A 17,071-nucleotide genomic window follows, 5' to 3' on the forward strand; every position below is an offset into this window, starting at 1 on the left:
CCCAGCTGTCACTTGAAAATTCTTAGACACAGAACAACTGTAGGTCTGTAAAATCACAATATATCTCAGTGTCTAGCAACCAGCTAAAAAGGGAAGGTGATCTTGTTTGGGGGTTACTATAGAAATAGACATGGGTATTTATAGGAAGGGAGATTGATATGTATGGTATAACATAGTGTGTCTCTGCTGTTCTCCATTTCATTGTAAAGAGAAAACCTGCTCCGTTCTGTAGATCCACGAGCCAATTTCTACTGGGTGTGGTGCAACTTGTACGACTTGATACTCTGCAGTGAGATGATTCACCTCATCGAAACTTAGTGAAAGGTCAAAGTAGAAGCCTGTGGAAATGTATCGGAAAGATCCAGTAAACAGCAATAAGCAAACACCACAACATTAATGCAGGAATCACAAATGTGCTGAGCACTGGCTACTCTGTCAATCTGAAGTTATGTATAGTCACAACGCACCAGGTGAGTTGGTGCGCTCAGGGGAACTGGGACATTTCAGTGGGTATCGTCCAATTGGACAGCCAGACCATCCGGTGAACATATTTTATTTGCAAGTTGGTGCTTGTGACTGCAGTGAGATCAGAGTCCAGTGTTACTGGGGGTCATTTTTGATTGCATTATACATTAGTTCTGTTTGATAAAGGATGCCCAACATATGGCCCACCAGAGTCACAGCATTTGCTCACCAACCTTCTCCCACCCAAGGAAAACAAATATGCTCCCTGTATGGAAAGGTTGGACAATCCCATGCTAGCTTAACAAGTTAAATCATTTACTGATTTTGCCCATTGGATAAGCTGTAAACGTACAACTCAATAGGAGCTTCTGCAACAAATCACCAGTGACAAGGGGATTGAATCGGTGACAGTCACTCTCTGTATGCTTAGGTTCTCAGTTAAACTGTCAGGAAAACACAGCACCAATCACGCAATCCTGATAGAGGGCACCACATTGTTATCACAACATTATAGTTCTTTCATTCCAGTTCCTGTGTACCCAGACCTCAGTGGATTTCATCATCAGCTCTGACACTGAATGCACTGTTCCTTTTTCATTTATACTGGAATGACGCAGAGGAATCTGTGGCTGGATTGGGAAATCAGCACAACATCAGGATAATAGTTTTTATTCAGTGTGACCATTCCATCTCCTGTCAACTTGGCAATATTTAAATAAATGGTCAGAAAGAGTTAAGATTTTTGAGAGACCAAAACCTGAGATGATTTGAATTGTTTTGGGGATGACTAGTAATGGAAAATCTTTTAAGATTGTGAATTCAGACCTCTTAGAAATGCTAGTTACCTCAAACTTGGCTTGTTTGACAGTATTATGTGGTACATGGGTCAGGGAATTTATATGATTGCCTAATTCTGAAGTGGTAAAAGTGTGTAACTGTTTAATGACTCATCTTAGATTTCCAGAGAGTGTGCAGCTTGTGCTGTTAATAATCATCAAGTTAGCTGAATTTTGTTAAGAATCTCTTCCTATTAATGATTCAGACACTAGTGGCTGTGATACTCCTTTGCTTAGAATGAGTGAAAGGAGAATATTTCCACCCAAGGGACAGAGAGATTCCTCACTATTTGCTGAGGTCCTCTACATTCCAGTAGCCTGTGAACAAACATTCTATGTGCCCCCAAATGAAGTGATGTATTTAGAACGCACTTTGGAGGCTGAATGGGAGGGTGACCTTATAGAGGTTTGTAAGATCATGAGGGGTATGGATAGGGTAAATAGACAAGGTCTTTTCCCTAGGCTGGGGGATTCCAGAACTGGAAGGCATAGGTTTAGGGTGAGAGGGGAAAGATATAAAAAGTACCTAAGGGGCAACATTTTCATGCAGAGGGTGGTGTGTATATGAATGGGCTGCCAGAGAAAGTGGTGGAGGCTGGTACAATTGCAACATTTAAAAGGCATCTGGATGGGTATATGAATAAGGAGGGATTAGAGGCCAACTGCTGGCAAAAGGGGGAGATTAATTTAGAATACCTTGTTGGCATGGACAAGTTGGACTGAAGGATTTGTTTCAATGCTGTATATTTCTATGACTGTCTGAGACTTTCCTTAGACAAACAATCCATTAAACTCACTGTCAGCCTCAGTGGAACCTAAGGCAGCTGATTAGTCACAAACCCTCTGGACCAGTTGCTTTAATTTGCAGAACAAATATTAGGCTGAATGTTTTGTACATCATCCCTGCCAAAACAGTAGGACCATTTAAAGGTTCAGGTACTGTGAGATTATGTCTCCCTGTCTGTATGTCAGTATAACTTGAAGAGACATGCTCATCATATCATCATTGTATCATGATGCACAACTTGAGGGTAAAAATATCTTATACTCTACCTTACTTTAAAGCATGACACTTCTGTTGAAACAAGTTCTTCTGTTGCAAATCAATTAGCTTAACAATAGCCCAGATACTAAGATGGCTGAGGGCTGTTACATTTGTACATATTGTTTGTTTGTTCCTTTAGTAATATCCTTGTCCAGTTTCTTATATTATGTGAAATAAGATAAGCATTGACACAAGAGGTAAAACACTTTTTGGAGGCAAACTCACACGATATTAGCAGTGGTGATCATCTAGAAAAGGTTCCAATATCTTGATGGCAGATATTTGGGAAAATAACTGAAGACCAACTAGGCCACAGCTTTGGACAACAGTCAATGTAGATAAAGGGAAACTCTTCATCATAAGCAGAATCAGTTTCTCTAAGTGCAATCAGTTGTACAAATCTATAGGTAGATTATTAACCAAGAAAATAGAGCTAATTTGTTTTTGATTAGAATACATATTCTTGAATAAATGCATTTCTAAAAATCCCATAATTAAAAGAAATTTAAAAAATAAAAAAGTTGCAATGCAGAGCCAATGCAAAGGCTGGAAGAATGCTCGAGCTCTGTGGTCTCTACATATGTAACTGTTTCTCATACTGACTGTGACAAAGTCTGTCTTCTTAAAGAAGGAATAGTTTTTATTCTACACTGATATATAGTCAGGGACACATGGCTTCAGATATACAGTCAAACATTTTTAAAATGAAATAATGGCAGCAACCTCATTATGGGCTGGGCATCCAGTGACACACTTAGTGAATTATAATTGTTCAGACGAGAGATGCAGTTTGTATCACAGCTCAGGCACACGATGATCTTGAGAAAAGAACTTTACAAAATTTGCTTGTCACAGACAAGGAGGAGTTTTATAGAGTTAACACATCGGATCAGAAAGATCCAGAGGTTCTCAAAGACCAACTCAAGTTAATAATTAAATTTAGGATTAATACAAAATCACTCATGTCGTAGAGATAGCAAACCCAAGAATGTATGGACCAGCTTGTCAGAAGATGCTAGAGAAAATCACACCACTGTGATTTTTCCAAGCAGGAACTGTCAGAGAAGCTGATTGAGTCAGTCATCATTTCTACATATTTTCTGGAGAAGAAAATGACTATTTCATGGATGCATCAATGCAGGATGGACGCAGGTATGAAGCAATAGTGGCTGCCAACAGCACTTATATGGTTTAGGTGCAGCGAAGACTGGTGTTCCTGTCCGCAAAATGCACCAAACCAACAAAGTCTGTGGCTTCTTACACCTACCCAAATGCTTTCCAGATGTTCTTGGAAACCTTAAAGCATCAGGCACTGAAGGACATTGGGCATGTGCAGAAAGTTTGGTTCCAAAGGCCAAGCTAGATCCCAGAACAAACACAGGTCATAGAGTCACAGAGTCCTACATCAGAGAGAGCGAAAGGCTCTTAAGAAGGTGCACAAACACAGATGCGTCAATGACGGCCAGAACCAAGCAACTGAAAGATAAATGTTAGAAGATAACCAAGCTTTCCACAATGCTATCTTCACACCCCATGTCAGTGATACAAGAGGATCAGGACTTTTTAAAGTCATTGCTATAATGTGTCCTGAAAACGCAGGACAAGCACACACTAAAAGCTAAAATCAATATGAGAACTAGTGCTGACATGTTACCACTGAAGATCAAGAAAAATATGTATACCAGTAGGTAACACGCCATGAAACAGCCCATCAGAGACCATTACGCAGTGTGCTGTATAACAGATTATCAATTCCATGTATTAACAGAATCAGACTGCAGTGCCAATACACAAACTCACCTTGGTTTCCTGAAATATTTGACTTGGTCAATATCAATGGTCCAGCAGTGCCAGGACTCGCAGGATACACAGGTCTCAGTAAAGTCAGAATTCATGAGAATCAAACCATACTCACTGTGGTAGAATAGCCCAAATATGATGTAATCAAATCAGTCAAGAGTCTGCAGGGATAAGATTTCAAAGTGAGATATCAACTGAGATGGTTGAGTATGACGCGCTGAGTGGATTACCCGACTCTAAGACCAAGATATTCCTCTTGGTCTACATTGAAACAGTAGGTTGGGAAATTGCAGACATTCTCAAGGTTAATCTGTTGCACTTTGACCAGAGCCAGTGTGAACAGCTGCAATCAGCAACTGCTGAAGATGGACAACCACAAGAGTTGTAGAAGATTATGACAGTATTAAAGGATTTGGAGAAAATGAGGACTGCAGATGCTGGAGATCAGAGTCAAAATGTGTGGGGCTGGAAAAGCACAGCCAGTCAGGCAGCATCTGAGTAGCGGGAGAGTCAACATTTCGAGCATCAGCTCTTCATCAGGATTACCTGAGAAACTTTGTCCATTCTGGCCATACACAGATGATCCTGAAAATTCATACCATCACTGCATTATCAATTTAAAAGGTCTGGCAGACTGTATGGCATGTACTATCAAGTCAGTGATCATTACGTGTTGAGCATCTAAGTTAGATTTTCAGGGTTGTATTGCTGTATTTTCCGACAACACCTAAAGAGAGGATTATCATTCCCATTATAATTTACACGCAGAAGACAAGCTTGAATGACATAGCCCAGCAGCCAATTCTCTAATCATTCTGAGATACAGGACATTCTTCTTCAAAGAAAGAGGAGAATAAAAGAGGTATATGATGAATGAGTAGATAAAGAACTACCAAAAGTGTACATTGAGCAGAGAGTGTGAGTTTTAAATTTAAATCCAAATACTTGGATAGAACAAAGGCTTCTAAAATATGCAACCATCCAGATCATCCAGTCATTGCTGATGATGGTGCGACATTATGCAGCCAGTTCAGACCACACATGCATGAGGACAATGAGAAAAGACACTCTGATGATGATTGAGCTGTGGTGATGAGTGACAACAATGAGCAATAAGAAAAACAAGTTGAACATAGGACAATGTGTATCCCTCCTGATAAGTGTCTGATCATCAGATCTGAATGTTTTGTCAAACCGCTCCCCACCTGCTCCCCCAAAAGCATTACACTGAAGATTGAATTATTGGTCCTGGCAACTGTTTTATTTGTTTCTAATTATCAAATTGACAACGTGTTATATAAAACCTTGCATATTGGTTTGCGGTGCGATTTTTTTATCTTTGAGAAAAAGGGACATGTTGGATTATGTCTCATGGTCAGGATATCAGTGTACCTTTAAGAGGTTTACTGACAATATTGCATCATTGCATCTGAGCTCAGCGTAAAAAGCTCTCACGGTCTATCTTATCGCAGGTCACTTGAAGTATAAAAACTGCACTGGAATCATGCTTCTCTGATGTAAACTCATAGCTTAACATTTGTTCTGATTTTGTATGAGCTCTTGTGTCTGAGGAATGTAATGTTTATACATAATAGTTAATTATCATAAATATCTGTTGGATTCCTCAACACCATAGTACTCAAACACAAGTTACAAGAGATAACATCAATATTGACAAACCAGATAAATCACTCTGTCTCAAGTAAACTCGCACTATCTGTTTCTCTAACTTTATCTAGACCCTTTCACTGAAAAATGAGAAGGAATGTTGTCTGTGATCACCTGGATTGTGGAAATCCTGCAAGAAAAGTTATTTTTTTAACTCCTGGTGCAACTTGCTTTCCTGGCAAGTTATGGAGTTACTTTTGCTGATTTGTTTATATTTGATTAAAAGAGGCCCATCAAAAGGAGAAGCCTTGGCTCGTTCTACCTTCAAGCTCCAACCCCATTTCAGAAACTGATACTGTCTCTGTTAATGGATGGAGCAGAATTGAATTACATCCATGGATTGAGGAGCTATCAGGAAATATGGACTCATAAGTTGTAGAAATTTTTTTTTATTTTTGTTTAACTCTCTTCCTATTACTTGTCTGGCAGTGTTTTTATCTAGCAAGTATACAAATATATAAATGTTCTGGTTTAATTAAATTAATTTGGTGTTGGAGTTGTTCACATGTCTGCCGCTGGTGTTGTCAAGCCTGCCTCCACAATGCTGCTTATTGTGGATAACTCCACAATGGTGACTGCTTCAGGTGAATGGAGTTGTTCTCTTGAGTTTTGTGGTCAGTTAATCTGGCCCATATATGACTTGCGAATAGCTGCTGCTCTGTTTTCAACACTCTTTAAAATTTAGTTTGAGGGTGAATTTATACTGATCCGGTGTTTAATTTATTTTTAAGGGGTAACTATTCCTTGTAGTTATTTGTAGAAATGAACTTTGTAATTGCGATGTGCATTGAACACAGTGCAATGATGAAATCAGGGTGCTCTGGTAATACTGGGCAAGCCTAGAGTCAAGGCTGTAAATGAGGACTGGGACGGCAATGAATTATTTCTAAGACCCAAATTCATAGATTTATCTCAAAAGTGTCAGCCACTGGGACCTGATTGCCATGCTGCTCTTTTTCTGATGCTGTAGATGTACAATTCAACTTTTATTTGGGTGGTCTATTGAACTCAGGCCTCCAAACATAGCAGAAACGCAACAACAATATAATTGTATAACAGTGTCATGATTATGTTTTTCTCCAATTATCCCCCCTTCACTCCTGTGGGTACTGAATCCCACTGAGGTGGCTGCCCCTTGGAACTGACTATCTTTTGTGTGAGTCAGGATAGGGGTCCCAGTGCTATTCAGAGGTAAGGATGAGCAAGGGGAGAGTGGGTACCACGGTAAAGATTAAAAATCACACAATACCAGCTTATAGGCCAACAGGTTTATTTGGAAGCACTAGCTTTCAGGACACTACTCCTTCATCGGGTGGGGTTGTTATTTGAATCAAATTGTAAAAAATTGAGCTTAATTGGCTAAGTGGCTGACACAAGACTTGGAATATCAACTAGTTCTCAATCCAACCAAGGTAGTGTTGAGATCGTCTTCCTTTCCTTGCGCTGAGAAAACACCACTGACCAGGAAAACAGCTCAGGACAAAGCATCAGCAGACAATGAGCCAAGGACCTATTTTTCTACAGAGCATTCACACCATGCTGTGCAGCACAGATAAATGGCCCTACAGATCTATGTGACTTTTGAAACATTCTCCTTTTAACTTTATCTCACACTATCAACACATTCGGCTCTCCCTCATGTACTAATCCAGCTTCCCCTTTAATACATCTATATTTGCTTCATTCACAATAATAATTTAAAAATTCTCATCACCCTTTGGGAGTAAAGACATTTTTCTTGAATTCATTTTTGGAATTGTTCGTGACTATCTTATGTTTATGGCCATTTCTTGTGGACCTCCCCACCAGTGGAAAGATGTTTATCAGTGCCATTGAATTTCTTCATAATTTTAAGAACATCTATGAAAACACCTCTTGGTCTTTTCTTCCTTTATAGTTTGATCCTTTCATTTTTGTAAATACTTTTCACACTTTCTCAGTGCTGCTCTATTCTATTGTCTGATCTCCACGCTGACACATTTTCCAGATGGAATGAGTTAGATTAGAAGCAACGTATCTGGTTCGTTCTCCTTCAAAGCTCAGGAGGAGCTTAAGACCATTGTGAGAATCTGTACAGTCACTTTTGGACCTTATATACCGTGTAGGTATTCAACCTGAAATCTTGGGGATGGTTTTTATTTGGGGATATTGGCTTCTTCAGGCCTTGCAGAAGTGGCCAAGGCAGGGCTCCTGTATTAAAACATTAGTTTATGTTTAGTGTGACGTTGCTGTGTCCTGGCCACTTTTTTTAAAGAGAGGTTTTAAGAGATAGGTGGGAGTTGTCTATTTGAAAAGCCAATAAAATAAATAGCTTGTGAGGCCTTGGGTTTTTTTTTTAAGTTGGAATAATATAAGCAGCCTGGATGGGTATGGCCAGCTCTCACTCTCTTTCAAGTTTTACTTTAGCTTTTAGGTTTAGCTTTAAGCAGTTGCTGTTGGAGTCTCAATCTCTGCCTTAAATGGCTTCAAGGCAGAAATTCTTAATCTTGCAAGGAATTAAGGGATACGGGGAGAGTGCGGGTAAGTGGTATTGAAATGCCCATCAGCCATGATTGAATGGCGGAGTGGACTCGATGGGCCAATTGGCCTTACTTCCACTTCTATGTCTTATGATCTTATAAAGAAAGATCAACCAGCAGAGATTGATAAATTCTTGACCTCGAAAGAGATTAAGGGATATGGGGAAAGTTTGGGTAAGTGGAGTTAAAGTGCCCATCAGCCATGATTGAATGGTGAATGGACTTGATAGGCTGAATGGTCTTGCTTCCACTCCTATGTCTTATGGTCTTATGGTCTTAATCGAATTACATCTGGAACACAGCACTTTACATTTGCCTTTAAAATAAGAAAAGTTAAAATCTATGTTACCTTCTTAAAATAGTTTTTGAGGGGTTTCTGGTCTGGTCCATAACATTAGTCCAAGACACTGTCTTGGTAAATGAATTGAAATGTTTGCTTGGAACATGATTGTTGACCACTTAAATTGCTTGTTAATACTCAATAATGAGACCGCATGGCAATCTGATGGATGGTGCTTGAATTAATTAATGCCCTTTCCAAATATAGACCAGGAATAATCAAGAGAAAAACAATTTATTGCTTTAGATTTTAGGTTCTACTTAAACACAGTTCCTTTGCAACTGAATCTTTGAAAAAAGCTTATGGTGCAGTGGTAGTGTTCTCATCCCTGGACTGGGAGGCCCTAGTTCCAGTTCCATGTGCCTTAGAGATGTGTAATAACATCTCTGAACAAGCTTATTGTTAAAATTCTTTTGAAACACTTAGGGAGACTTCCTGATACTCTTTGTCAAAACTTCAACAACACTCGAGCAAAATTTCTTATAGCAATTTTCTGACAGCTATACTTAAGTGTTTAAGTGCTATACTACTCTAAGCTATTGTGCAGTTTATGAGACTCACTGGGAATAAGGGAGTGCTTAATTATAAGTCACTAGCCAGGGGTTTGAGGTGAAATGGAAGCACAATCTGAGGAAATAGGTAGCAGCACTGTTGCAGGGGCAGCTTCTTCCTTCCAGTCTGGTAACAGTGCAATCTTTCTTCCCTGGACATCTCTATGACTCTTTGTCTTGTTAGATTAGATTAGATTCCCTACAGAGTGAAAACAGGCCCTTCGGCCCAACAAGTCCACACCGACCCTCCTTCACCCCCACTGCTACTTCTGAGAAGTCTGTATGTCTCATGGAGTATCAGAATTATCCTGAACCCACCACTTTCTGTTAAGCATTGTACTCCATCATGTCAGTGGGTGCATGAAACTCACATATACTGCTCCACAAATGTCACTTCCAGATAGTGATTGACTGCTAATATTGTAGGTGTCTGTTCTAGCTGATCCAGGCAAATTCAAATTTCGATAATCAGTAAATTGAGTGCAGAAACCAGATGTTCAAGAAGTGTCAGTTCAGGAATTGGGAGGTCATGTTACTGGCTGTATAAGACATTTGTTGGGCCACTTTTGGCATATTGCATACAATTCTGGTCTACTTCCTATCGGAAGGATGTTGTGAAACTTGAAAGGGTTCAGAAAAGATTTACAAGGATGTTGCCAAGGTTGAAAGATTTGAGCTATAGGGAGAGATTGAATAGGCTGGGGCTGTTTTCCCTGGAACGTCAGAGGCTGAGGGGTGATCTTATAGAGGTTTGTAAAATTATGAGTGGCATGGATAGGATAAATAGACAAAGTCTCTTCCCTGGGGTGGGGGAGTCGAGAATTGGAGGGCGTAGGTTTAAGGAAAGATATAAAAGAAACCTAAGGGGCAACTTTTTCACGTAGAGGGTGGTGCATGTATGGAATGAGCTGCTAGAGGAAGTGGTGGAGGCTGGTACAATTACAACATTTAAAAGGCATTGGGATGGGTATATGAATTGGAAGGGTTTGGAGGGATATGAAACTGGTGCTGGCAGGTGGGATTGTTTGGTTTGGGATATCTGGTCGGCATGGATGAGTTGGACTGAAGAGTCTGTTTTTGTGCTGTACATCTCTATGACTCTTTGTCTTGTTAGATTAGATTAGATTCCCTACAGAGTGGAAACAGGCCCTTTGGCCCAACAAGTCCACACCGACCCTCCGAAGAGTAACCCACCCAGACCAATTTCCCTCTGACTAATGTACCTAACACTATGGGAAATTTAGAATGGCCAATTCACCTGACCTACACATCTTTGGACCGTGGGAGGAAACCGAAGCACCTGGAGGAAACCCACACAGACACAGGGAGAATGTGCAAACACTACATAGACAGTCGCCCGAGGCTGGAATCAAACCTGAGTCCCTGGTGCTGTGAGACAGCAGTGCTAACCACTGAGCCACTGTGCTCTTCTTAGTGCTGCCCTCATTTATTGTACATTTTCACTCTTTCCTTAAAATAGTTGCCCTTCTGCTATTAAATGGATTCAGTTCTGTACTTAATCTCTGTACGGTTTTACCAACTGTAGAAAGATTCCTGGTTTATACTTGTCAAAGCGAAGTCACATTTCAATGATGAAGCAGATCAGAACTGGTCCTTGATAGAGTTTCACTGGCAGTGAAATTTTACAGCTCAGACTCTGCTGCTGACTGATCTGATTGCTGGAGACAGCATTTCTAAAAATGGAACTGGACCACTAGACTGAAATAGGAAAGGAGAGCACAATTAAATGTATTGACACAGTGATGGCTAATATTATTATGGTCAAAATTAATGTGCAGCAACAAAATGACAGCTGAGTTAGTCCACTAGGAATCTTCTATTTCTTATAAAAAACGACACCATTGTTTGCAATTTGACTTCCCTTTCTCACTGACTGCTTGCTGGGAACTGGTTCAAAAATATCAAACACCCTTCAACAGCTTTTCTGCGGACTCTTTTCACTTGAACCTTGAGAATAATTGCTTTTGACACAGCTCAGTCATGTTCTGTTCTCCCATCATATCCATGGAAAATCCACTTCCATTATTGGACAATTATCAGGGACGAGAACTGTATTGTTCCTTCCTAGTTTCAAATTGTGTTGCTCTTACCATTGGAATTGGCCCTAACTGCAGTGAGTGCTAAAAGATCTGTGCCTGTAATGTCCTCCAGTGAGGACACAATACATTGTCTGCCCAGACCTTTGCAAACACTGCGGCAATCTGGAAACAAAATCTTCACCAGGATGTTGCCAGGAATGAAAACTCTCAGTTATGGGGAGAGACTGGATATACTGGACTTGATTTCTTTGGAGCAGAGGAAGAAGACTGGGGGGTTCTGACTACTGTATACAAAGTTATGAGAGAGATATAGACTAAGTGAATTGTGAGACTTTCTTCCCCGTGGCTGACGACTCTAAGACCAGAAGGCATAAATTTAATGTGAGGAACAAGTGGTTTAGAGGAGATCTGAGAAAAATCTTTTTCACCAGAAAGTAGTAGAAATATGGAACATGCTGCCTGAGTGGGTGGTGGAGGCAGGTACTTTTGCAACATTTAAGAAACAACTGGGTGGGCACTTAAAATGCCTGGGCATAGTAAGCTAAGGAGAAATGAGTGTAAATGGGATTAGTATAATTTATTGTCTGTTGGTCGGCATAGAAATGGTGAGCTCAAGGGTCTGTTTCTATTCTCTATGACTCTATAACTCTATGACTGCTCGTTTCACAAGGTGAAGAATAATAATTTTTAACTGGTGTTTGTGCCATCAAATGAATTTATAGATAATCGCTTCTTGGTGAGTATTTAAAGTTACTCAGCTCACAATGTTTTATATTAAACTAAATGATTTGCCACAAAATTCTTCTAGCACTTTTCACATCATGGACACTCACCAAGGTTTATATAGTGAAAGATCCATCTGGTATATTTGCTTCTACATTATCTTTTCTGGTGGGGATCAATAGACCTTATTTATTATTGTGTGTAGAAGTGACACTTGGCAGATTGCTCTCTCCCACACAGCAGTCAAAACTCCTATTTTCCAGTCTGTAGTTCCAAGTAAGAGTACATCACCTTACACAACTGATGTCCATGTTTGCTCTTCAGCTTGATTTGGGACTGCTCCTGCAGATTATCAGCACCAGTTATAATCTGTAACTTCCTCGGTGTGACTAGTCCTCAACTCTGTGGAGTTCCTATCTCTCACTCACCCACTGCTTTGAGTCTATCGGGTCCTAAATGCTTTTTGTTGACTGTAGATTCCACCTTGTTGAATATTGTCATCGGGTTCTCTTCTGTAGAGATCTTGAAGGTTCAACTCTTTCTGTTGTTGGTCTGTTTACATGAACAGCCTTATGCAGCTGTCTCTGAAGTTTTTGATTTAATTTGATTTGATTTATTATTGTCACGTACCTGGTACAGTGAAAAGTTTTATTTTGCTTGCAGTACAGACAGATCATACCATACAAAATGCATTAGGGCAAAGAATACAATGTTACAGCTGTAGATAAGGTGCACAAAGAACCAGATCAACATTAAATTAAAAATTTGTGAGGTCAATTCAGAAATCTGATAACAATGGGGAGGAAGCTGTTCTTGAATCTATTTGTACATGTATACAGACTTTTATACCTTCTGGCTGACAGAGATGGATAGAAGAGCCTATAACCAGGTGGGTGGGGTGTTTCATTATATTGGCTGTTTTCAACATTGGCAGTGGGGAGTATAGATGGATAGAAGGCTGGTTTGCGTGATGGACTGGAGTGTAAGTCAATGGATAGAAGGCTGGTTTGCGTGATGGATTGGAGTGTAAGTCAATGGATAGAAGGCTGGTTTGCATGATGGATTGGAGTGTAAGTCAATGGATAGAAGACTGGTTTGCGTGATGGACTGGAGTGGGTTCACAACTCTCTGTAATTTCTTTCAGTTCTGGGAAGAGCAGTTGTCAAATCACACTGTATTGCATCCTGATAGAATATTTTCTGTGATGCATCTATAAAAATTGGTAGGACTCCTTGAGAACATACTGAATTTCCTGAGGAAGTAGAGACACTGTTGTGCTTTGTGGTCGTCATGTTTTGTTGACATTCTTTTGATATCCAACACCTACTGTCTAATAGTAAGACATAGCAACATTTACTATTGGCACCATGTCATAAAGTGAATCCTCACCACTGCCCATTGTGGCATATGAGCTGTCTAATGGATTTGCTGCCATGATCCTCTTTCCAGGTAGAAATCCACAGAGACTCTAAGCAAAACCACTTAGATGTCTAATAAGAAGAGGCTCATGTCTTCCTCAAAGTGTATTTTGTTGCATTATAGCAACTAATTACAGGTTACATTGGTATGATAGTTACAAAACTGAGGGACACACCTCAACAACAGGTCTTCTTCCAGTCCAAAGCTGTTATTTCACTTGCAGCATCATCACCACATTGCGCGATGCTTAATGCAATTCCCAGCATTAAGTTTTTCAGACTCTTACACCCTGATGCAACATTCGTTTGGGAGGTGGGTCAGTGGGGCTGCAGCAGTTTTCAGTTTGGTTTGTGCCATTTACTAAACAAAAACTGCTCCTAAAATCATCTGTACGCAACACTATAAGCTGATTATTAGAGTATGCAATGCATGTCAGTATGCAGGTACAGAACGTACTGCAACACAGTGAATCTGTTTTCATGGTTACACACAGCACTGGCTGAAACACCCAAGTTGACTTGCCAGTTGGATTTTGCACAGAAAAGGCAGCTGTCGTTGGATTAAATGTGCATTTAGCAAACAGTGAAATTGTTTGCACAACTGTTCCCATGGATAACAAACAGGGGAAAGAAAGCTGGAATGGGGATAAAATATTTGAAGAGAGAAAAGAAATATGAGGCAAAAAACCTGAACCAAAAGAGGAAGTAGATATAAAGTAGAGAGAGAGAGAGGGAGAGGTTCCTGAATAGGTCACAGAGTAAACACTGTCCAACACGGACCAGTTAGTGCGCAGTTAGAATCAAACCAAATCTGAGTCCATTATCACCAAACAGGGCGATAATATAGGGCTACCAATGCTGTTGAAATGTTCAGACTTGGGAAGGGGAAAGGTCATCTTGGGAAGCTAATTCCAGATCTTGATTGCTTTCATTGACTTCCATTATAAAGGGTGAATGTTGGGTAAGGACATGACAAAGTTTGATCAAATTCACCCAAAAAAGAATTATTTATAAAATTTGTAAATGAACATTATATTGCAGTTGAAATTTGGCACAGTGAAAAAATAGTACAGTTCATTATTTTTCAATACAGTGCACAGTGCCTCACCACATTTACAATTACTAATTATATTTACAATTTACATTTTCATGTCACACATTTCCTGGTGCTGGTAGCAAGGAGTTTTCTACAGTTCAGGCCTTCAGCGTCAGTGGCCTTTAGTTCGTGGACTTTGCCCAATTGAGCCCTTTGACATTGGGCCCCCAAGCTTTATTTTCTCCTTCAGCACATAGTCTTGCACCTTAGAATGTGTCAGTTGGCAACATGCAGTCATAGACAGTTCTTTACACTAGAAAGATTTTGGTTAAACGCTCCCATGGTTGGATAACCTGAAGATGGTCATTGTCCAGAATATTCTGCTGAAGGGTCTCATCTGACACCTTGTTCTCTCTTCGAGATGCTAGCTGACCTGTTGTGGGCTCCCCCAACAGGAAAATTCTCTTTAGTTGGGGATCTTGAGAGTAAGAGCTGGAAATGTGTTGCTGGAAAAGCGCAGCAGGTCAGGCAGCATCCAGGGAACAGGAGAATCGAGGTTTCGGGCATAAGCCCTTCTTCAGGAATTCCTGAAGAAGGGCTTATGCCCGAAACCTCGATTCTCCTGTTCCCTGGATGCTGCCTGACCTGCTGCGCTTTTCCAGCAACACATTTCCAGCTCTGATCTCCAGCATCTGCAGACCTCACTTTCTCCTCAAAGATCTTGAGAGTAAATATGGATTCTGAAGGAATAAGTCTCCAGAATGGCAGTTTTAATGGCCTGTTTCCTTACATTAACCTGGGTCCTGAATTGTTTTTTAACAAGAGTTTCTGCAAAAAGATTGCAAAGTAAAAAAAAACTCCTGCATCCTCAGGATGTCACATAGCACTTCAGAATTAATTGGGTACTTTTCATTTGAAATAAGGTTCTTGTTGTAATTCAGAAAATGTAGTTAAGTGGTAAATTATTGACCAAGATTTTAGGACGACCCTGCTACTCTTCTGCAACATAGTACCATGCATCAACAGATGGGGTCTTATATACCTCACTTAAAGGCAACAACTCTGACAATGCAACAATCTCATAATACTGTCCTAGCCTAGCGACAATGAACTCACAATCTTTTGACTCTAGAGGTGATAGTGTGGTCAATGACAGCTGAAGTACTGTGACAAAGAAATCATCTCTTGATGTTTTTTTAAAAAATCTAAGTATAAATCTAATCTAGTCAAGTAAGTCACAATGGCAATTGTCCTTCTCGAATGGTCAGTATTTATGCACACATCCTGATATTAAGAGTCAAACAGCCATCTATTATAGAGGATATCTTCGGTTAGCTTTGACCCAGTCCTCAACCCTTATTCATATATTTGCTCTTTCAGTAGAGGTCACTACATAGCGATCAGGTGTTAGAATCATTCTCTCACACTGGGAATCCAACTGTAGCATTGTCAAACCCCTACCATCTTTCAAAGGTAGTACACCTTAACCTGTGGTGAATGAACTGGACATCCCTAGGAGTCATCACGTAGTGAAGATGGTGGCACTTATGCTGGTGGAATGGAGAAAGTCATTGACCCTCTTCCTACAAGTGGCTGAGCTGGTGGCTTTCCTTGGACTAGGCCAGCATGATCTTGTTTCATGGTCTCCATTGCTGGTCCTGGGGGGGATGAGGATATTCCACCTCTGTAGCACACCATCCAGCAGAACCTACATGTCCCAGCCTGCAAAGCAATGCCCTGGAAGTCTCATGTCTGTCATGTCTGGAGGAAGAGACAAAACCATCCAGGGCAGCTTTGAACTGATCGTGCTTGACCACAAATTGTTATGGGGGCAGTGTGTGGTGCTGGAATCAGATTGGGCGATACTGTGGTGGTGGGGTAACGAGTTATGAGGCGAATTTAGTAAGATATGGTGAGAAAACCTGCTAGACCTTGTAGCGAAATGTCCTCCAAAAAAACCCCACACAACTCACAGCAAAAGAAATGGAAGGTTAACTCTACGGCTTTCAAACTTCTGTGTCTTGGAATAATTTAGTGGTTATACCTAAAGTTCACGGTCTCCTTTTTAGAACATAGGAAAACCACAGCAACAGGAATAAGCCTCACGTCTGCTGTTCAATTCGATCATGGCTGTTGGTAACTTCACTATCTAACTACCCTTGCTCCTTATCTTTGATAATCTTACTTAACAAGTTTTGAACTTTACAACTGACCCTAGTCTTTGCAATATTGGGTTTCGGATTTCTGCTACCCATTGTGTGAAGTGTTTCTGGAAATCACTAAAATAAAAACAAAATACTGTAGATCCTGGAGATTGGAATAAAAACAAATTGTTGGAAACAAAATGTAATGATATGGAGTCATTTCAAACTTGAAGCATTAATTTTATTTTTTTCTCTCCACAGATGCTGCCAGACTTGCTGAGTTTCTCCAACACTTTCTGTTTTCTTCCAAAGAATTGCCCCTGAATGACTTAGTTTATTATTAAGGCTTGATTCTCCATAATGTTTGAAATGTTCTTTTTCATTCATGGTATTGATTGCCTTCCTTAAATGCCCTGGAGAAGATGGTGGTGACTTGCTTGCTTGAATGACTGTAGTTTTGGATTAT

This window comes from Chiloscyllium plagiosum, unplaced genomic scaffold (genome assembly GCF_037043375.1).
Source record: "Chiloscyllium plagiosum isolate Xiang-an unplaced genomic scaffold, Cpla_swu_hap1 HiC_scaffold_26, whole genome shotgun sequence".
NCBI lineage: Eukaryota > Metazoa > Chordata > Chondrichthyes > Orectolobiformes > Hemiscylliidae > Chiloscyllium > Chiloscyllium plagiosum.